Here is a 22,610-nt window from a genome sequence, read left to right on the forward strand (position 1 = left end):
AAACAAAGATTCAAAACTTCATTTATTCTTTCTGCTGCGAGGACCAGCACAGTCACACAACTGTGTACTTGACATCAGCCTTGAAACTCTTCCACTAGCTGACACGTGCTTTCTTACAGCCACATCTAAGTAGCCCTTGCCAACCCGTTGCTGCTTTTGGTAGCACTGTCCTGTATGGATAGTTACTCCCAATCCCTGAGTGCTAGTAAATGTACATTGGGATCATTTACAATGCACTGCCCCTTACAGACCTTACAGACCTTACAGTTCGTTCGGGTTGCCCCAGGTCCCTCAGTGTGAGGCACCTCTGTTGTCTACCAGAGAATTGCTGTATGGCCGAATCTGGTAGATAGGCCTTTCCACACGCTGCTTCAATATAAGTTTAGTTAGTGAAATATTTTTAATTCTGAAATTTCCCAATGAGAGTAACCCCTTTAGCTTGCTTCGAGATGGTGTATGTTAATCAAAAAGAATGACATGTATTACCTTTCTTCTGTCCTCAAAAGATACCTGGTCTGGTATTTCTGAGAGCTGATCAATGACCATAATCCCATACTATCTTCTTTCCTATACCTTAAATTCAGGCTAAGTCACACCCAAAGAGAGTGTGCATGAAAAGATTCAGAGATCAACTAAGCTACAACCAGCTGGCGAGACATAACACTCAACCTTACAACATAACCAGTTGCTACCCATATTTTGCTAATATTCAGAATTGAAAAGAACCACCACATTAGTATCTTTTGCATGTTATGACGTTTGACAGACCACTTCCAGTGGCATGTGAGGCATCATCAAGCCCATTCAGTTATTAGTTTCTTAATAATTAAAATGCAGTCCTTAATATCAATCTCATCTTAATAGGTACAGTGTAATTCTTCAGTGTCTGGTTCCTGGGGAAGAGACAGAACTTTCTCTATAGTTTGGTGTCTACCAGAACCATGACTTAGGAATGTCTGAATCTTTAGACTTTCTTTTTTGTAGACATTCCAAACTGCACCTACTCGAACCACATCTTCAAACATCTGTACAATGTAAGACAGCAAAACATATTGGGCATAATTGGTTGTAGTCTGTGACTCCTTTGAACCAAAGCAATGAATGTGCTGTACCGTCAGATTCTCAGATCCACAAACTGCACCACCTGTTACTGGAATAGCATGAACTACAAGCACCATTTCAGCTCTGAGTTGGATATTGCGATATTTGATTCCAAAAATAGGGCCAATCATGTTTTTCATGTTAAATCAGATTAATCCAGATCTCGTTTGGTTTGGCATGATCTAAACATGCTAAAAAAGAGCCTATCAACTTTCGAAACTGGCTGTGGGTATCTCAAAATTCTGAAACAGTGGCATCTTATCTTTGTATCTTGCCACTGAACGCTGTCTCACTATCAGTGATGTGTTCCTCAACAAGTCTTTGCTAATACATTTTGCCTATATCCTCTGCAGTCTGTAGCGTTAATTAAGATATAAAGTGTTTTCCTTTGTATGCCCTTATAGCTGTAACACTTGTAGTCTAGTTACTATCCAACACTTTAAAGCTGCTTCAATCTCAGTGATGTATATCACTCCCCTATTCCCCTTTGCTGTGGACTTGTTCATAGGACAAAGTTGAGTATATTGTTCACGCTGGGATTCGCCTGCAATGAAATTCCCTTTCATTAATTTATTGTGGATATCAGAGCAGGTGTTTTGGAGTGAAACCAAATCCTCTATAGGAAAGTTATTCACCTTGCATAACTGTACTGTTCAAGTACGAACATCCAAAGGAAGATCTTGTCAAGACACTCACCATATAATTCAAAATCCCCTTCCAATGTTATCTCCAAAACTGAAGAATACATGTGTCACTCATCAAAATACACTGAGTATTATGGAAGAGGCTCCACGATTTGTCTGATTCCACCTGAATTCAGTATTGGCTGTAAACAATTATGCCTTTAAAAACCTTATCATAAAAAATTGCTATGAAAACAAGTGACAGAATTATAGATCGTCACGATGATCTGAGCATAAATTTATTTAAGGGCAATAACATCGTCTGATTTGTACCATTTTAAGAGTAACTTATAAAATTGACTGCATTCAGTAAAACTGTTTGGCCCTAATATATCTGTATGGAGACTAATTTCATGATCAACAAAGCATTACATGTAAAATGTCACCAATAACATTTTGGTGGTGGCTGCTGAATAATAATCGGAAACCTCAGAGCAAGAAGGCTTTATTTGATTATTTTACATCACCTATAAAAAAGAAAGAAAAAGAACTTACAGTCTGCTTAGCTATACAAATCACTCTTTCATAAAAGTAAATAACCATAATATGAAATTACAAAGCAATATACAATCTTCACAGCAGTGACCATCTTGAATTAAAACAACAATTCAATATTTTCAGTTATAGGAATAAGATTACCATGTATGGTGCTTTGTAGTACTGTATTTATGGACAAAGGACACTAGAACGACCACCAAATTGATGATAATCAAAATAATCATCACAACAACTTTCATGAGTTTTCATCCTTAAGTTATAAGTGAAGAAAGTATTAAGCAATTTTCAATGGTGGCCATTTTAAACCAATCACAACCGAGCATTCTTCTAGGACATTGTACAATAGTTGAAATCATGCATGGCATTTTAGATCCAAACTTATTAGTACAGATAACCATATAATGGAATAGTGGTTATTTGAAGTTAAATTACTGTCATTGCATTTTCTGTAAATAAATGGATAGAATTCCCAATATGACTGTCGAACATTTTCACTCCAGTATTATACTGTATATGTCTGTATGTCTGGACATATCTAATAAGAAAAAAAAATAAATAATCAGATGGATGCCCTTATCTTATTAATGAATTTTCATGGAGCAGGCACCACACACTGGCTTGAATCAGCCAAGAAAAATTACAACTCACACAGACTGTTACATGAATATCCCAAGTATTACAGAAAAAAATGGCATTGTTGATCTGAACGGCAACTTGCTAGTCTGTTTAGACAGTGAAAAGACAAATATGCCCTTGTTGAATTATGTATCTACTGGTTAGTTAAGTTTTGTGGGTTGCAGCCTGGTTAAAGAAGGGCATGGGACTAGCAGCCTCGTCCCACATCAAAGAGAGAGAGCAATGGCAGTCCCAAATGCTGTTATGAACCAGAATTGGACCACATCCACGCACATTCAGACCCCAAGGCTTTGTACTTTATATTTTATCTGTATTTTTGAAGCACATTATGGCTATATCCCAGACCGTTTGGGCACTTCTTAGGACACATGCCAAGGGAGCACCACTTATTAATTGTTAATCATGTATGTATGTATGTGTGTATGTATGTATGTATTAAAGCACTATTGTATTTGATTTTATTGCTTCAGTGAATTATGATTATTTACGTTGTCTTATTGAATTATTTATTAACAGAAATTGAATTTTCGTTTGTTTTTCTCGTAATTCGTCTGCAATGTTCGAGTTACCAAAACTCTCAGAGCAGAAGACCTTAGAGATTATTAATTTTTCAATAAAATACGATAGTATTCATAATATTATTAGTATATACTTAAATAAATCATATAATTATTTTTATTAATGAAGAAACAAATTTTTAAATTGGTTTTTCTAATAAAAAGGACAATAGTCCTTTTCTGAAACAGCAGACGAGACAAAGCAGACAAAGTTTTAAAGGTGAGGTGAAATTGTTTCTAAATGATGTGAATTATGATTTTTTATTTTACTATTGAAAATTTTGTGTATTCCAAATTTAATACATATTAAATCAAGGAAGTTGGCGGTAAATGGTCATATACCAAAAGTCAGAGAGAACCATACCAAAGTGTTCAAGTTACTTAGCCCCTAAAAGTTGCTAGTTATAATTTTATTATTACGATTATCTTACTAATTTTCTTAATTTCCACGAAATAGCCGGCATAGCTTATGGGTCATTTATATTATAATTCAAAATATTTTTTAAACAGAAAAATTTCACACTATTCTTTAGATCAAAGAAAATATTTTTATAATTGCAAGACTCAGCTAGTAGGCTATTTATGTATATCAGGATTTTACGTCAGTCTTTTCAATGATGAAGTCTTGACTCATTTAACTGCTTATAGCTATAATTTAATTCACACTTGATAGCCATTCCATCCAAACTGAATTCATTTTACATGACAAAAGTATTTTTATTTTATTTATTTTTAGTTCACTTTGCCCTTGTGAATGATGTCTGGAAAATACTTTACGAAACGACTTAGCAAAAGCTCCCAGAAATACCCGTTTTTGTGATAAAGTCAAGTTTATTCACTATTTTACACTTAAATACTTTATTTAATTCAATAAATGTCTATCCATTGGCTATTTAATTATTTTGTAAATAATATGTTGTGTTTTACTTCTAGATATCCGTCAAGTTTGAAAGTTCCTCTGAATGCTTGTCTTACCATACATTCATAGCAGAATACCTTTAATATTACTTTATTTTTTTAGTGAATACATCTTTATTGGCACTTATTATCAGAATTATTTGTAATTAATACCATTTTTTATTACATTTAGCTTTTATGATTACATAACAGGCTTTATACAATTATTTTTTAAAGAGTGACTATAGCCTAACTGAAAAGGTCAGCCGTGTTAGAGCTGCTATTGAATGTTTTTAAAATTTAATTATTTTGGTAATTTTTGCAGAAACGAAGAATAATATTTAGGATCAAAGGAAATAATTGTGTTTTTTAATCTATAACTTATATCGCATTGTTGTTTTTTATGTATTATATAAAACCAAAGGTTAACTCGTTGAGTAAACAAAAAAGTTGTCAGTTAACTATTAATCCTACATTTGTATTATAGTTACTGTAATTACCAATAGATGTCTATACCGTTACTGTCTCCATATATTTTAGAAAACAACCCTAAAGTTACTGGAAAATGCCGTGAAAAGGTTAGATTGTTTGAATAAATAATAAACTTAGAATTAATTTAATTTAAGATTTCACGGAATTTAACTGAATCATATTATTTTCATGATGATTTACAAAGTTTGCTTCGCGATGTTTTCGTCATAGGACCTGGTGACTGACACCCAAACCGGCCTCCAGTGAAGATTTTGTAAATTTCGCTAAAATCCAGCCTATTTATGGTCAGTATTTGTTTATTCCTTGTCTGTATTCAATATAGCGTCTTTGCATTGTATATTTATGTCAGTATTTGTTTATTCCTTGTCTGTATATTCAATATAGTGTCTTTGCATTTTATATTTAATGTCTTATTTTTCTGTTGTGTGGATACATCAGCCATACATTGAATTTACCTTCCTTTAAGTTGAACTTTGTCATAATCGTTATTTCGTCATGTAATTTTCATTTCCTCCCCATTATACTAATAGTAATTCTTATTCAGGTACAGTACATGATAATTTCATTAGGAATTTAAAGTGTCATGTGAACGTAACGTGGACCAAAAAGTGCCGAACTGAAAATTGTGGCCGAGACCCAACGGTAAAATTTGGTGAAAATTTTATAAGTTGCCAATAAGACTCCAGCCAGCCATTTTTGCATGATAAACCATTTTGGGTTTTTCATGCAAAAATGGCCGGGGTATGATAGGGCACTGGGCAAGGCTAAAAGAACCTAAAAAAATACCAACCTAACTTAACCTAGGGTCTTTACTGGTTACAGTTTTGCCGTGTTAGCAATGGGGGAGCTGATATTGTCTTACCATATAAGTCGTAATTTGATTAATTTTTTTATTTATCATTTGGGCATAGTGTTTATGGGATTCAAAATAACGAGAACGAAGAGGCCTTCTCAAAAATGTAGGTTACAGTTTCATATAAAATAATACCGACCCAATTAGGCTCTCTCTTAAGGGAACTCCAGTGAAATTCTACTTTACCCTAGGGTACCCAAGGTAGTGGTCTATACCCTAGGGAAACCTAGGCTGGTGCCTGTAGCCTATGGTACCTTAGGCTGTAGCCCTAAGAGGTGAAATTGCGTGCTACCACTGCAGCCAACATTTATTTACTATCTTTTGTTTGTGTCCTTTGTTTATGTATAGCCCATAATAACCTATTTTGTTCTATTTATGTTTTTACATTCGTCCCCAAGGGGCTGGTAGTAAGCATGGCACCCATTTTGTACACAAGCCAGTAGGTAACTGCTGAGCAAGAGGGCCGTGGTAAGAGCTTGCAATTTTACCATCTAATGCTTGCTGGTAGGGGAGTGGACATGAATGGATTGTAGTCATAGGTTAGGCTTCCCTTTTGGTATTAGGCACTTCAGTTGTCATGCAAGATCAGTGATAATTTCAGTAGGATCGAAGACGCTTGAAATCCTCAGGAGAGTGAAAGATTAGGCTAGGCTCAGAGGTGGAGCCATCTGCAGGGCTCTGACATGTTTGTTTAGGCAATAGTTCACCCCGTAGGCATGCTGGTAGGCCATTCCAAGATGGTAGAGATCATTTAGCCTACAGAAAATCTCCCAATAGTTACTAAGCCATTGTCATTGTAAGCTACTATACGTAGCCTAGGTTTCACTCGCCTCCTCAAGACTATTGTATTGACCTAAAGTTTCTGAGTTGGGTTAGATATGGGGACATGGAGCCATGCTGGTGTTAGCTAGTATTAGGGAAGAGTCTATCTGTTACCTGGAATTTGGAATGCAAAAACCAATGGGACTGTAACTCAGTTCCTAAAGCTACCCCAGACTGAAAAGTCTTAACCACAAAGAAATGGAGGCAGGTTTGTTCCGACACAATATACAAACCATCAGTCCTTTACATTAGGAATTGCTTTCAGCGAAGCTAGAAACGGCCATTGAACTTTTGAACAAGGTGGTTAGGCAGTTAACCACTGTCCGGGAGGCGGGCATCATGCCTGCCCGGATGTAAACATACCAATTTGCTTCAGCCGTCGTGCAATGCAGACGTGTTTCTCGCTCTCTGCCCTGACTGCTGTTGAGCTGTTTTCCCAGAGGGATCTATTCTTTTTTTCCTTGCTTTGATTGCAAGCTCATGAAGGAAATAAACCTCGTCAGCCTGCCTTCCCCCCAGCATGTGTGTCCTGGGGTTGGCGGGAAGAAGTTTAGTAGCTTCAGGTCAACTATTAATGTGAACCCACACACCCTTTGCTCCTCTTGCAGGGGGGTATGTGTTCACAAGTATCTACTTGTCCCTAGTGTTGCTCCTGGTCAGCTGAGCAGTGGGTGAAGTTTGAGGGGTGGAAACAGTACTGGAGGAAGCCTTCCAATGCATTGTCTGAGGGTTATACACCCCCTTGGTGGCTAACCTTTCAGCATTGTTTCTTGCTCCCGGCAAACTTCCCCTTCTGGCTGTCTCTCCTTCAGTAGAGGACTCCCCTTCGTCTTCTTTGCTCGCTTCATCAGGCATGGAATAACGGGGGGGGGGAGCCGGATGATCAGAACGACCTCTTCACGGGGGCCTCTCTCCTCTCCCCGGGGGGATCCCTCCTCCGGAGCGAGTAGAGACTCCCCCCATTGACCCGACTTTTCCTTAAGGTTTGGTGAGAAGCCTCTCTCGAGGGGCAGGCTGCGGATCTGACTTCAGCCTGGCTCCACCTGGGTCTCCCTGGCACCCCATCAGTGGAGGGTCTCCTCTCTCATCTGACTGGCGCTCCAGCGCTGTGACAATGACAGCTTTTGCCAAGATGCCGGTGACTGTTTCATGGGGACCAAGGTGACTGCTGTGCTGGCATTTCAGCACACGTTGCCTCTGGCTTCTCCATGGCCCCGCTGTCCCAGCCAAGACTCTCCATGATGGTGACCTCTTCCATGTCTCATCTTGTGGTTCCTGCTCCTGCTGTTCCTGGGTTTTCTGGCTCCCGGGCTATCCTGGCTGCTCCACCTGCCCCGGCTATCCCAGTCACCCCATTCACGGCTCCTGGCTTCCCTGGCTCTTGGCCTGTCCTGGCTCCTCCACCTGCTCAGGCTGTTCCAGTCGCTGCTCCTGGCTTTCCTGGCTCTCGGGCTGTAATTGGCTGCCCCCTGTCACCACTGTTGACAAATCTGAAGCCCGGGTTGCTCCTGCTACGCTGGCCACCCCGGCTGCTCCTGTGACATCTGCTGCTCCCTCCTGGATGGGAGACTTGACTGCCATCCTGAAGAAGATGACAAAGAAGTCAAAGAAGAGGTCTAGTCAGGTGTCGTCTTTGTCTTCATTGTCTTCATCTTCGTCGCCATCATCATCTGCTACCTCCTCCCCTTCTTCCAAGGCACGTTGGTCGAAGAAGAAGAAGGCTGTCCCTCCCCCCCCCCACCAAGAAATCCCATCCTGGGACTTCTAAGTGACTGCTTCCCTCCCCACGGGAAGCAGTAGGATCTCTCGTCAGCTCTTCCTGTCCTTCGGGTCAGGGAACCAATCGTTGACCCCTGGGTCTAGCGTTTCGGGAGTCGCAGGCTTGCAGAGACACCCATTGCTGCACCTAAGAGGTCCACTTCGAAGGCTGGCACTGTGTCGGGCGCTCGCTCACGAGCCACTCCGAGTACCCAGGCTTTAAGGAGACTCGGGTATCCCAAACCAGTACCAGAGAGTCCGCTCACCATACCGACTCAGGCACAGGACGAGAGAATGAGCCAAGACATGCAGGTGTCTCGGCTCTGCCTGCTGGCACTGCCTCAAGTGCCAAGCCAGGTTCCCAGGTAGGTGCCTTGGTCTCTCGAGTCCGAGTATCTGGTGAGACAGAGAGGAGGTCCCCTGTACAGTCTTCTCGCGAGGTTCCAGCCTCGAAGAAGACTGGGGCTTGTCAAGAGGACAGCACAAGTTCTCGTCAGCCAGCTGCACGTTCGACCCCACCCAGTCCCCGATCACATTCACGTGACCGGCCTGGCTCGGTCAAGTTGAGCGCTCGGTTTGGCTTGCATGAACTGCTATGCTGTCCTCAGGACAGCACTTCGCTAAGGCGAAAGCGCTCTCCTGGACCTGGGTTGCGGTCATCACTGTGGGTTGATGACCGCTCTCGACCCACTCCTCCTGCTGGTTCCGCCAGCGGAACCAGTTGGGGTGCCCGATCCTCCTCGCCTGCCCCTTCAACCTCCTGGGGTTTTCCTGGGAGGGGCGAGTCGGACAGGAGGAACTCTGGAGACCCCTCTCCCCAGAGTTCAACTACAGCGGCATACATTCCTGGCTTGGCCCTCGGATTGACTAGGTCGTACACCCGCGTAGTGCAGGATGGATCCAAGGTGACTGCCAAGGTTCTCCCTCCTGCAGGAAAAGTAGATCGGGAGGACCGCACCCTGAAAGGACTTGAGGGTCCTCTCCCCCAGGATGTGGACAACCCCGAAATATGGAGGACCTTTGCAGAGGTCATTGTACTGATCCGTCAGCACAACGACCTTGGGGATGGGACCATGGCCTCATCTGTAGACCGTTCTTCGCACCCTGAATCCTTCTGGGGTCCGAAAAAGGAACCCAAGGTTTTGGTGGGGCTGCCGTGGTCCACACTTGCCAGAGGAGTTCTCAATCAAGTGAATAAACTTGTTTCTGAGCAAGGTAATTCACTTCATTTGAACCGTTCGGATAAGCTGCTTCCTCCTCCTCTGCCTTGACAGAAGTGCTTCTATATGCCTTTGGAGAGGGCATTACCAACCAAGCGGGTTGACCCGAACCTGTGCACCTAGACCCGGGTCTCTCGCTGCAGATTCTAGCTTGTCTAGCGTTAGATATTTTAGTAAAGGCTGCAAGACTAGGTTAACTTCAGCTAAGTACGACAGTCACACTGTATGCAGTCCATGTAGGGAGCAAGTTTGCTCACCAGAAATTAACTGTGAAGAATGTAAGGACTGGGATAAGGGGAAGTGGAAGACTTTTGCATGCACATTTAGAGAAATTGCAATGTGACAGACTGAGAAAGGCTACTGCTAGGGCTGAAGCTAAGGCTTCTGCTAGTCAGGTTTTGTCTCCGGGAGTTGATGTTGCTGAATTACGTGTCCCTTCAACACCTGTGACCACCTTTTCCCATATGTTGCTGAATTACTTTTCCCTTTAACACCTGTGACCACCTTTTCCCTATCTCCAGTCCTAGTCCTCTGACTTTCCTGCAACTCCGATCCCTGGCTCCCATTCTTCTGAACCCAATGCCATTGCCAGCCTAGAAGCCGGAGTCGATCTGAAATTTGATATGTTGGTGAACACCATTTGCCAGATTGGGAACTCAGTGTGTGCCCTTATGGACAAATTTAACAGTGTTGGTGCAGTGTTGAGTGCAGTGTTAGTGGAGGGTTGGTTACTCGTCCCACCGATGCTCTTAGACCAAAGTCCCTACTAAACTCCCCTTGCTCACCTGGGAGGAAGCAAACTGGCAGTCCAAGGGAGGTCGGTGGGTTTTGCTCATGAGTAGTTGCTCCCTCAACCGAGCCTGTTGTCTGCAAGTCCCAAGATTTGGAGGACCGCCATTGGAAAGGCGTCCGCTTGGAAGTGCATATGTTATCTTCTAGTGAGGACTCCAATGGGGCCAAAAAGCGCAATCGGTGCTTCGCTTAGGTTTCGAGACCATTGAAAAGGTCTGGCACCTCAGTGGAAGATGACTCTCCCCGGCTCATAAGCAAGCAATGGAAAGGGTACGAAGCCCTCTTCCTTCTTGTAGTTTTTGGGAGTCCCCATTCAGTGTCCACCGAGTGCCGTAAGTTGTCCAAGAAAGTGCATGTTAGTCCTGTGTATGGACGTAAAGTGTCCGAGTGCCCAGAGTCTGAGAATTTAGTGTATGAGTGCCCAGGAGGTAAGCTTTCTGTGTCTGAGCGCCCATCATTTGAGAAATCAGTGTTTGAACTCACTTCGTTTGATCATCCAGTGTCCGAGCCTCCTTCGTATGAGCGCCCATTGTCCGTGCCTCCAGCTCGTGGGCGCTCAGTGTCCGAGTGCCACGATATTGATCGTTCGTTGTATGAACATTCAGTATGTGGATGCCAGGTGTCTGAGCATCCATCGTATAGGCGCCCAGTGTCCGAGCTTCAGGTGTCCGACCCTCTAGTGTCTGTGAAAGGTGTAAATATTAGTAAGTGTGATGAGTCCGATCAGTCTGTGATCGGGCGCCCAATGTCCGAGCATCTAGTATCAGTGGGTGTTAATGTTGATGTCTGTCCACCTGCAAGTAAGCATGTGGTGCCACAGATGGGACACTCAGTACCTGGCGTAACAGGTGTTGGTTCTCCTGTAGTTTAGGATCTGTCTTTGGCACCTATTCAGTGCGGACTGGATAGCATTCTGAGCCTGTTACAGAAACCACCTCCGATGGCTCAGATTCCCGTGGACCCTCCGATGGCTCAGATTCCCGTGGACCCTCCGATGTCTCCTGTTTCCTCTGAGGAGGAACCTGTGGATGAGGTTGCACCAATGTTGAACTATTCTGCACTTTTGCACTTCTTCCTGGTGTGTTATCCGGATTTCTTCTCTCCAGATGCTCCATTCTCTCCAGGCTTGGCATTTATGAAGCAGCAACCTGCAGGGTCTGCCAAGTTACAGCGCATGGTTCTTTCCTCCTCATCTAGGAAAGCTCTGGCACATATCGACAAATGGTTATCGGAGAAGAGGATGTTGGAAAAGCAGTCTTTGTATGCCTCCTTCTCATCTGATACGACAAAAGTATCTGTCGTATCCCACTGGAGAAGCTCCTTCCTTGGGAGTTTCTGCCTCCTCTCAAGGCGACTTCTCCAGTCTCATCGAGGCAACATGTCGCGCAGCCTTCTCTTCAGCTAGGGTCCTTTTTACCATTTCAGAATTAGATCATCTTCTAAAGCATATTTTTAAGACCTTCGAGGTCCTGAGTTTCCTCGACTGGACTGTAGGAGCATTGGCTAAAAAGGTTGAGGACTGCTCGTCGCTTCTGGAAAACTTTGCCGCAGACTGGTTGGGTGTTCTGGCTTGTGCAGATAGAGCAGTGAGAGCACCCACAAGTTGTCTACTATTTTTACAACAGGAGTGCTTAAAAAGCAGGATTTGTGGTGCTCGTTCACCTCTAAGGGGTCACTCCCTCTCAGTGTTCTTCCCTGCTGTTTGCTCCTTTAGATCTCACCTGCTTGTTTCTGTAGGAAACTTTGGAACGAGTGATGGGCAAACTGCAGAAGAAGTCAACTCAAGACCTGCTTGCTCAGTCTGCCAAGAGGACTAGGATTCCTGCACGAGCTTCTTCCGTGGTTTCAGTTGTCTGGACTTCTCCGTTGGCTCAGCAGCCCTTTCGAGGAAGTAGAGGTCGCTTCCAGTCCCGTCTGAGAGCCAATCTGCGTCCAGTACGACCCAACAAGAAGCCTTCCAACCAACCTGTCCCTCGCAAGTGAGTTACCTGTCCTCCGTGTCCCAGTGGGAGCAAGGCTCCTTCATTTTTGGAGCAGGTGGAAGACGAGTGTAGATCTGTGGGTTCTACAGGTTTTATTCTGTAATGTAAAGAAGGAACTACAATATGCCATTACGGCATTTTGAATTTCTTAGTGATTTATGATTTATGATAATGAATGAATGGAAAAGTAAATGTTCTCAAATGTATTATTCATACACACCTGTATGGGCGTTTTTACATTTTTCACTCGCAATTTCACCAGAGCAACCATACCTGGGCCCAAAACCACCTCTTCAGATAAAATACCTTTGTAACACTTCTTCCCCTCAGAAACATTTCAGTATCCACCCATAAACCGTTATCAACACCTGATCCCTCATCATGATCCCCTTTAATTTCATCAATTTCCTCATATGGGATAAAAACCCCAGGTGCCCCAACAGTTATTCCGCCTATCCCCATATGAACCGAGATTCTGTTTTGATGGCATGCTGGATGACCCAATGACAATGTATTCCCCCAAAGCAGCCCCTTGTGAAACCTAACATGGCTCTATAAAAACTTTACTTCCCAAGGACAAACAAACACCTGTGTAATCCAAAACTCAACCTATTTGCTTGAACATAACATACTGTCTCTTTAGTAGGCCTCAAACAGCAATCAGAAAACATTGATCGATATAAATCATAATTCATCAGATTAACAGACTCACCAGTATCAGTAAATACTGAGACATCGACACCATGCACAGACCCTTTCACAATTGGCTTCAGCTCTAAGGGCTCAGCGAGAAGTCCTATATCGCAAGAAACACTCATCACCTTTTCCCCTTTCGTTGTTCAACCCCCAAAAATTCTGCCGGTCCCTAGAAACCCTCGAAAAACCCCCTCGAGGAGTTGTTTTATTAGAAATGCCAAAACCCTGAGGCGCACTCCTAAATTCATCCCATTTAAGAACCAGACAAAACTGCCAAGGATGACCAAAACTCTTACAACTGCCACAATATTTGACTCAAAACCTCTTAATGTGTCGCTGCATACTACAGTTAAAACAACGAAACCGAGGTGTCTGAGAACTCAAACACTGGCTTTAAATTGCGGACTGAATCTCCGCTCCCCACAGCACCATAAGCTGTCCTAAGAAATTCCTGGAGAGTCGACCAAGTTTTGCACCTGGCGAATTAAATTCTAAGAGAGTCTTAGCTTCCCTGAATACCACTGTCATCTTTAATCCCCTTAGCATTTAGAAAATTAAGACTCTCAATAAAAAACTGCACTGGATGAGAAGAACCCCATCCACGAACCCTTGGAATAGACAAACTCCTGGTGCGACCGTTGTGATTTTATGAAGCAAAGCCTGATCATCGCCCCCTCCAGCCATTTTCCCAAGTCATGAGGAAGGAAACCTGCCCCCCCCAAAAAAAGGGATTCTCTCCAAAAATCCCCACACAGGAGATCCGTACAATATTAATATCCATGTATTCCAACAATTAACCCCCAAAATCAAAGGGCAGTACTATCTAAACCCACAATCAATTCATAATCCCACAGGGAAAAAAACATATAGATGGGCTGTGCGCACAGCTGACCGCAAAATAGGTCAAGATGAACATTGAGTCTTCAAGGGCAAACAAACAAAAAAAAAAACACACCCAGTCGACCCTCCATGAAAGAACACGCAAGTCTACCCTCAAGTAAAGAAAACGGGACTCAAGCAAACGGAAGAGGGATGTGACAGACAGAGAAGAAAGAAAATTGTTCCCTTCTTCTTTGAAACTAGAAGTCTGTCCTCCCATACACCCAACAACACCTCAGTCTTCCAAGACCAAACAGAAAAATCGCTGAGCACAAAACCTCTGAGAAGCGTCCACTTCGACCTCGGTTGCCAAGGCAAAAATCACAGAGTAAGCTCACACCCCCAACTGCGCAAATGCAGTTTAATAAAGAAAAGCAGCACAGAGCCTCGAAGGGATTAAAAGGTAGGAATGAGAGATTGAACTGCAAACTCATGGTATCATGGTGAGGACCAATGCATTGCTGACTGTGATTTCACCATCTTCACTGTTGGGGGGACAGTGAGGGTAGTGAAATCACAGTTAGTTCTGCAGTAGTTCCTACTGTGATACAACTGCGCAAATGCAGTTTAATGAAGAAAAGCAGCATAGAGCCACAAAGGGATTAAAAGGTATGAACGAGATATTGAATTGCAAACTCATGGTATCATGGTGAGGACCACTGCATCGCTGACTGTGATTTCATCATCCTCACTGTTGGTGGGGAAGGGAGGGTAGTGAAATCACAGTTAGTACTGCAGTAGTTCTGTGCAAATGCAGTTTAATAAAGAATACCAGCGTAAAGAAACAAAGTGATTAAAAGGTAGGAACGAGAGATTGAATTGCACACTCATGGTATCATGGTGGGGACCACTGCATCTCTGACTGTGATTTCACCATCCTCACTGTTGGTGGGACAGTGAGGGTAGTGAAATCACAGTTAGTACTGCAGTAGTTCCTACTGTAGTACTACTGCGTAAATGCAGTTTAATGAGGAAAAAGCAGCATAAAGAAACAAAGGGATTTTTAATGACTGAATTACAAACTCATGGTATGGTGAGGACCACTGCAAAAACCACCTCACTGTTGGTGGGGCAGTTAAAAGTTATTAGGCTCCAACTACAGTATAGTACTGTACTACTAAAATGCAGCACACATCATAGTGATTAAAAGGTATCAGAGAGATTAAATTGCACACTCATGGTATCATGTGATGACCACTGCATTATTCACTGTGATTTCACCATCCTCACTGTTGGTGGGGCAGTGAGGGTAGTGAAATCACAGTTAGTACTACAGTAGTTCTTACTATAGTAAGGTTCCCTGGCAGCGGACTTCTTCCTCAGATTCCAACTGTCGCAGGGCAGTCCTAAGTGGAACTGGAATGGAAAACACCTCCACATCAATATCATGGAACTCAAGACAGCGTCCTTAGTTCTTCGAGAGGTTCAGGATCTTGGCAAGCTACTCTGTGGTGCTGATGAGTGTCAATACCCCCATCACCACAAAAGTAACTTTTGTTAACAAACAGGGAGGGGGACTGGTTTCCCTTCAATTCCACATGTTAGAAGTGTAGTTGTACGAGTGGGCGGTTGCACGCTTGGTAGAGCTGTTAGCCAAGTACATTACGGGGAACGGAACATAATGGCAAATAAGCTCAGCCACCAGTGTTAGGTGAGTGGGATTTGGCCCTTACACCCGGACATTACTCAGGATTTTCCAGTCTTTGGAACCTCCCAACGATAGATCAGCACAACAGAAGCTGTCTGTGTGCTGTTCCATCATTCCACTTCCATGGTCGTTGGTAGAAACATCTCCCAACACCCTTGGAACACTCGGAAGAGGCAAAGGGATCTCTCAATTGCTCTTCCCTGTCTACAGACACAGGACCATTGTATGGAGCTCTGTGGACCCCCATGCCACGGGAGCCATATTACTGTTATTTAGGAGTGGTTACTAAAATCATTCTTGTTCTCCATGAACATCCATTCCTCTGACACAGGTCCCCGTGAATTTTGTTTCATCATTACTGGACCAGTGAATCTTTTCCCCCTCTTGAGATCTTCTTTCCACAATTTACATTTAACTTTTGTCACATCATCAGGGATAAAAGTCGGACCCCTTTTAATGATGTATCGGTAGCAACTGTTGCAGGGTGTGCCACAGATCCCAATGCCATGGGCAGTCTGAGTGACAGGTGCATGAGTTCCAAGGACACACAGGTCACCAGAGGTGCACAGTTCTCCATGGACACCTGTACTGTCATGTTCAAATAGGTGCACAGGGCTGACCAGTAGAGACCCCCATGTCACTAAAATGCAGTAATAAATTGGCACCAAGAAATCATTTAAACCCTATATTTAATGATAAGGCAGGTGAGGTTCTTCTGCCACTGCATTTTAGAAGTCCCACAGACTCCTGTGACACTAGTAAGGTCCCCCAATCTATGGACCCGAGCCCAACTTTACAAGAGAGTGAATGCCCAACACACAGGTGCAGCCTCACCCATCTGCACATTCTCGCATGGGAACTGTGCCAGGGTCTCAGAAAGGTGATGCAAACCCACAGGCAAGCTCTCCTGGAGAAGAAGTTCTCTTGCTTAATTTTCTATGTCTGTAGAGGCCTTGGCCTACAGGAAGACTACAGCACTCAAGGAATGAGGTTCTGTCATGCTCAAGTGTGTCCCAGAACTCATAGTGAAGACTTTCGAGTCATGTTCAGTCCCATTTAGGAACTGGTTGTTAGTGATCGTAACAAGATACTACTACTGTGTCCAGTTAGAGTACTATGGTACTATCTTCAGAGGACTCGACATCTCAAGCCTGAGTGTCGACGACTCTTCATTAGCACTGGCTTGGCTAAGAAAAAAGTGTTCAAAAACACAAAATCCATCTAGCTTTGTGAGGCTGTCAATAAACAGACCCCACACCCAGCATGTAGCCAGGAGTTCGTTCCGAGTACCTCATGAGGATAGGGACATTAATCCATCCCTTGCACTCCAAAAGAACCTGTCAGTTCTATGGGTATTAAGACAGAAAGTAGTCTAGACTGTCCACTCACAATGTCTTTCTACCTTCAGGATGTTGCCCACAGGCCTTGGGACACTTTTTCCCTGGGTCCTATGGTGGCTGCTCAACAAGTTGTGTAGCTCTCCCAGCTCCCATAGTGGACACTGAATCCCGCCTAAGGTGTTTGATGGCAAAGAGTGAATGTGAGTTGGGGACTGGCAGAGAAAGACGAGTAGCCATCCGTCACATGCTGTTCGGACGGGCCATGCAGGTGAGCTTACATAACCAAGTACCCGTTGTATAATCTTAGATAGATTAATGGATGCAAGTCCTCCCTTCTCTCTAGAGCAAGGGGAGAGAGGGACTGATGATAAAACGACCCATTCGTTATCTGTAATTTTATTGTCTCCAACGCCCTGGGTTCATCCAAGCCTTTTTCAAAGTAAAGTTGCTACACACACATTAATTCGAAAGGTCCAGAAGTCTGACAGTTGAACACACAGTTGTTCACACTTCTGTTCAACACGTCAGAGGCATGGTCTCCTTCCTTTGCTCTTATATGACCAGGAAGGAGGCCCAGGTGTGACAAACTACCAGTCAGTTCAGAAGCTTACTCAGAATCCTCCCACCAAGGAAATAAGTCTTTGTATTGTAAAGACTAATGGTTACTGTGTAGGAACAAATGACAAATTTTAAAAGTTATTTGTATTTTTCCTCACCATACAAACCTGAGGTCTTTACAGTTAAATGCCCACCTCAAGCCACCCTTCATTCTGCTCCCTGGGCCAAAAGGCAAAGTGAATGCGTACCAACTGGGTGGGCGGGACTCCAACCTATAGCCGGTAGTTAGCTACATACTTAACCACTTTGTTTAAAGTTTAACGGCCAGTCTCCAGCTGCACGGAAGTATATTGCTATTGTAAAGGCCTCAAGTTTGTATAGTTGGGAAAAATTCAAATTATTTTTAAATTTGTCATTTTTTTAAAATATTGCTTTTAAGGTTAATTACAAACTTATAATTTCTTAGCATTTAAGAGAGCAAGGCTCAGAGTGGCGTTTTTAGGGTAATAAGACAATTTATTTCAGATGTTCCAAGTTAAGCAGTTTGATATCACAGATTGCATTAGCTTCTAGTCTGTGGCCTGCAATCACAATAGCAGTACTATAAACCCACTCCCCCCCTCACCCCAGATTCCTAAGCCTTCAATGGGGATTACATAAATCAAGGTATTCATGAAATCAACTTAGCAAGAAAGAAATACTTGTTGAGAGGGCAGCAGAAGGGAAGAATCATGCAGTTTAATTTGATGTGTGCTCAGAAACAGCTGGGAATGAATACAAACAGATGAAGGGAGTTTGTTAATATACCACTACCAGTTAGCACTCAGAATAGCCTTTACAGTTGCCAGTCATAATGTTAGAAAAACAAATGGAAGGAAAGCTTTTATTAGTGCATAAATTTTACAGACAAAATAAATCAAATATTATCTAGTAGTTTTCTCTCCTTTGAACTTTACTAGATTTGGAAATAGTATTGAGTCTCAACAAGGTTATATCCAGGCCCAAGTGATCCTTTTAACTTTACACCTAGTCCACTTAAAGCGTTAATCTTCAGAGGTGGTAGTTTTCCAGTTCTCAGCAAATCTTTCTGATGGGATGAGGGTGCTAGCCCATGCCTCTTCTACCCTGGTTTGCAAAACACTACAGGTGGCTAACCATCTGAACCCTTATTCACTGCTTTGGTTAAAAGTAGGCAATGAGTTTTTCAGGAAAGAATCACAGAGGTTTCTTTCCTTTAGGGTTGAACTTTGGTCTGTAGAAGGAGAGGCAAGGTTTATAACTACTGAGATGTAGGTGTACAGTAGTATTACAAGAATAATAATGACTGATGTGATTTAAAAGGCTTCTGCCAGTTTGCTGTGAAATTTACATTGCAAACCAAACTCTCTATATATGGAGTTTTAGATAGCCGTTATAATGCACAATAGATATAAACAGTGGCAAATAGCCCATCTGTGCCGTTCAAAGTAATGAAGGTTTATATATATGAAAGCTTGAGACCTGGTTGTAACGAATTATTCTTTATTTTGATAATATGAAGCAAAAATTACTTGGTTTTCCTTATATTACCTCTTTTTGTACATTCTAGGTGATATCCAGCTTGCAAATCCTGGAAGGAACTAATTGACAAATTTTAAAATAGATGCTACTGTACTTTAACAAAGGTAAGTGTTATTGAACATGAAATGAAGTGTCTGGGGAATTGGTTTATTCAGTTGGGTATTTGGTTGGGATGGAGTCAAAACTCCGGATTTCGGGACTTTAGCTTTACAGAAACTCAAGATAATGCAGTTTAAAGTTATGAACTGGGGTTTATGATGGAATTAAGAAGGTGTAATAGAAGTGTAGGCTCATGTGCCTATAGCTCTTAGAATGTTCTAAAAGGAAAGTTAATTTAGTACAGGAATAGTCACCCAAGAGAGGAAAATGAGGAAGTGAAGTACATAGATCTTTTTAGTAGTCATAAATTTTATGCCTAAAATGTGAAGTCATAAATTATATAAGACTAGTGTAATTTTCTCATAACATCTCCCCAATAATTATGGGTCAGTTCTAGTGTATTTATATAAAATGGTTTTTGACTTTGACAAGTACCATGCAAAAGTTAGTAAAGACAGCAAGTGGCTTTTCTGAAAATGATTGAACCAACCAGGGGAGTACTTGGAGGATTTAAGACAAATTAGAGGTGTTTTTGTGTTAGATTGACAAGTTTTTGAATTTTCTTTCACAGGTTGTAGCTAGGCCCAAGTAATAGTAATAATGATAATAATAATGTTTGTGGAAGAGACAGCTATGTATTGTAATATGATAATTGAAAGCTACACTAGAAGCCTCAGACTCATTTTAGTGAAATTTTCATGGCAAGTCATTTAATTTTCTGGTATATTAATATTTACTGTACCTGGTTGCTTGGGGCCTGGTTACGTCCGTACTTAAAATTTATGTGAGCCACAAGAAGATTGCATTTGTTATGATGTCATCAGTTCATCATTTTCAGGAAGGAACTTACAATGTGCCAGCATAAATGGGGCAATCTGAACAAGAAACCAATCTCCTCGAAATCCCACAAATGTCTGCTGTGAAAGAAGACTGTTGATATTTACTACATATTTATTGATCAGGTTTCTGCCATGTAACAGAATGACTAAGATGAAGTAACGTAATGTAGGATTCCTCCTTTATTATAGAGAGAATGTAATTTCATCTCCTTTCACTATTAAAACTTAGGGTTAAGCTTATATCACTGTAGGTCTGTCAGTTATCTGGGTCATAACAGTGCCTCTTGACTCAAAGTTGAGTGGGGTTTCAGCTAAGTATCTTGTAATTTATCATATGAGGTTGTTCACAGTGGTTCAGGATATATAATTTATTCTTATTCTTCAGTATTTCAGGATATACATATCTCATGTTCATTTCTTCTCAATTTAATATTATCCATCTGGTAGCTCAGTATTATTACTGTATTGTTTGGAATGAATCTCACCTACTTTTGAAGTTAGCTTATATCTTCGCGCTGTTAGGTGCTATTGGCATTTAAAAAATCAAAGAAGCATGGCTGACCTGGTTAGACTGCCTATAATCACTTGTTTTCCCACCAGGTGGCTTTAGAATGTTTATTATTTGGGGTGAATCATACCTACTGTTAAAGTTAGCTTCCATCTCCACGCCGATAGTCGAGTCAGCATTCAAACAAAAGATTGAATGGCTGCCTGGATGACTGTCTAGTTCACCTGTTCTCCACCAGGTGTGTTACAAATGTTTAAGATTTTGTCAGAATTCTCCTCATTGCCATTGGGTATACTGTAGGCACTTGTTAGTATTTCATGGTTTTTTGCTGCTATCACGTTATTGTAAATCAATTTTTCCTAGGATGCCTCCACTGGAATCAAGGCTAAGAATGTCAGGTTCTGCAGGAATGATTACTGTGTCAGCAGAATGCGTATTTTTTTAGGAGATAAACTGTTTACGTTGCTGCAATGGTTTTAAGTGTGATCTTCAGTATAGATGTGAGGAAGTAGGGATTTTCAAAGGACTTTCTGCTAAATTCGTTAGTATAGGAAGGGAAGGGAAGCAGTTAGATTGCGAAGCACTTAGTTAGGTCAGGTTATCAACCTGTCATTTCTTCCCCTTTCTCCAGGTCCTTCCATAGTTATCCATACTCAGTCTAGGCTTCAACTTTGCTAATGCTTTAGTTAGTACTGAGGTTTCCTCTGTAGCTCTGCCTTCCACTCCCTTTTCAGTTCAGGGAAAGCGTATTGAGAATTTAGAACAGGACGTAAACCTTGTTTCGGTCAATACAAAGTTTGTCTGAATTAGTTAGGGAATCGCTCCGGGTCCCCCCTTGGTGTGATCATTTTTTGTGTACCCTGAGAGGTAAGGTGCTGGTGCCCTCCCTCGTCTGTAGCCTGAGCTTAGGACTGCCCTGCAACAGTTGGAATCTGAAGAAGAAGTCTGCTGCCAGGGAACCGGGTTGGTTCTCGGGGCCATGTGGTTCTGTGCCCTCCGTCACCTGCCTCTCCGTTTTCCACGTTCATAGTCTCGTATAATCCAGTAGTCGAAAGATCTTTTTGGTAAACATTAATCTTCGCTACATATGCGACTTCTGCTGTCATCAGCACCTAGTATGAGGTTGTTATTGCCGATAGGACTAATGACAGGTAGTGCTTGAGTTACAATAATTTGCCTTGCGATAATCTGACTTTGCAATGGCATTAGCAGTTAATATATATACAACAATATTTTGAAAATACGTATTTTTAAATTTTCCGCGCAACCGGATCAGGTAGCATACGGTGTATGATACGTTGGCCTGAGAGGCTGGAATAGGTACATCTATCTCTGAGCCAATCTCACTTGCTCTCACTGTATGAAGTAAAATGAGCTCAGTGTTCGTTTGCAATTTTTGCGCGTTTGACTGTAATAAAACTCAGACCTCAAATTTGTGTATTGTAGCATCAGTATGTCTGCCAAACAACCAAGTAAGTATCCTGCTGGTAGTGCGAAAAAAAAGGCATTCTATAACTTTGGAGCAGAAAATGAAAATTATCAACCAGCGTGCCGTAGGAAAATCAGGCACGGTAGTTGCACTTGACGAGCACTTATCGCAGTCAGTGATATCCACCATCCTTAAAGACGAGAAATAGGTAATGGACGCTATAAAGGCATCTGCTTCAGTTCATTCGTCAAAGAAGAGGATAGGGCCTTTGGAAGAAACGGAGCAGTTACTGGTCATGTGGATGGAGGACCAGATACAAAAGCCACCAGCCTCCTGACCATTCAAACAAAAGCATGCTTTACGAGGAACTAAAGAAAAAATATGATGATAACCACAACAAAAGCTTTGTAGTAAGTGCTGGATGGCTTCGTCGTTTCCAAAACCACCATAATTTTCAGTGTGAAAAGGCAGTCAACTTAGCTTCTAAATTTAAGGATGCTTTGCATAAGATTGTCGTTGGTGAAGGTACTTGCCAGCAAATCTTTAATGTCAACGAAACAGGACTGTTTTGGAAGCGTATGCCTCAAGGGCCTATATTGATGCCCAATACAAAGAAACGGACTCTTCATTTCAGGTGCTCTCTGCTTGATTTAGGAGAGGAACTTGGTACTCAAGAGCATGTTAATGCTCTCATAACAGAGGGAAAACCAGCACACCTCCCACTTCCCAATAGGAAAATGGACCACCTTCCTTTTCCCTCCAG

At 42.3% G+C, this 22,610-nt stretch overlaps 1 long non-coding RNA gene across 1 annotated transcript; it reads left to right on the plus strand.

The window, feature by feature from the left end:
* Positions 1-4,847: 4,847 nt before the first annotated feature.
* Positions 4,848-21,731, plus strand: LOC136828725 (uncharacterized). The gene is made up of 4 exons (XR_010850202.1): positions 4,848-4,950; positions 5,075-5,148; positions 19,001-19,076; positions 19,910-21,731. It is a non-coding gene; the product is annotated as an uncharacterized lncRNA (long non-coding RNA).
* Positions 21,732-22,610: the final 879 nt, after the last annotated feature.

Source organism: Macrobrachium rosenbergii, chromosome 3 (assembly GCF_040412425.1).
Source record: "Macrobrachium rosenbergii isolate ZJJX-2024 chromosome 3, ASM4041242v1, whole genome shotgun sequence".
Taxonomy (NCBI): Eukaryota; Metazoa; Arthropoda; class Malacostraca; order Decapoda; family Palaemonidae; genus Macrobrachium; species Macrobrachium rosenbergii.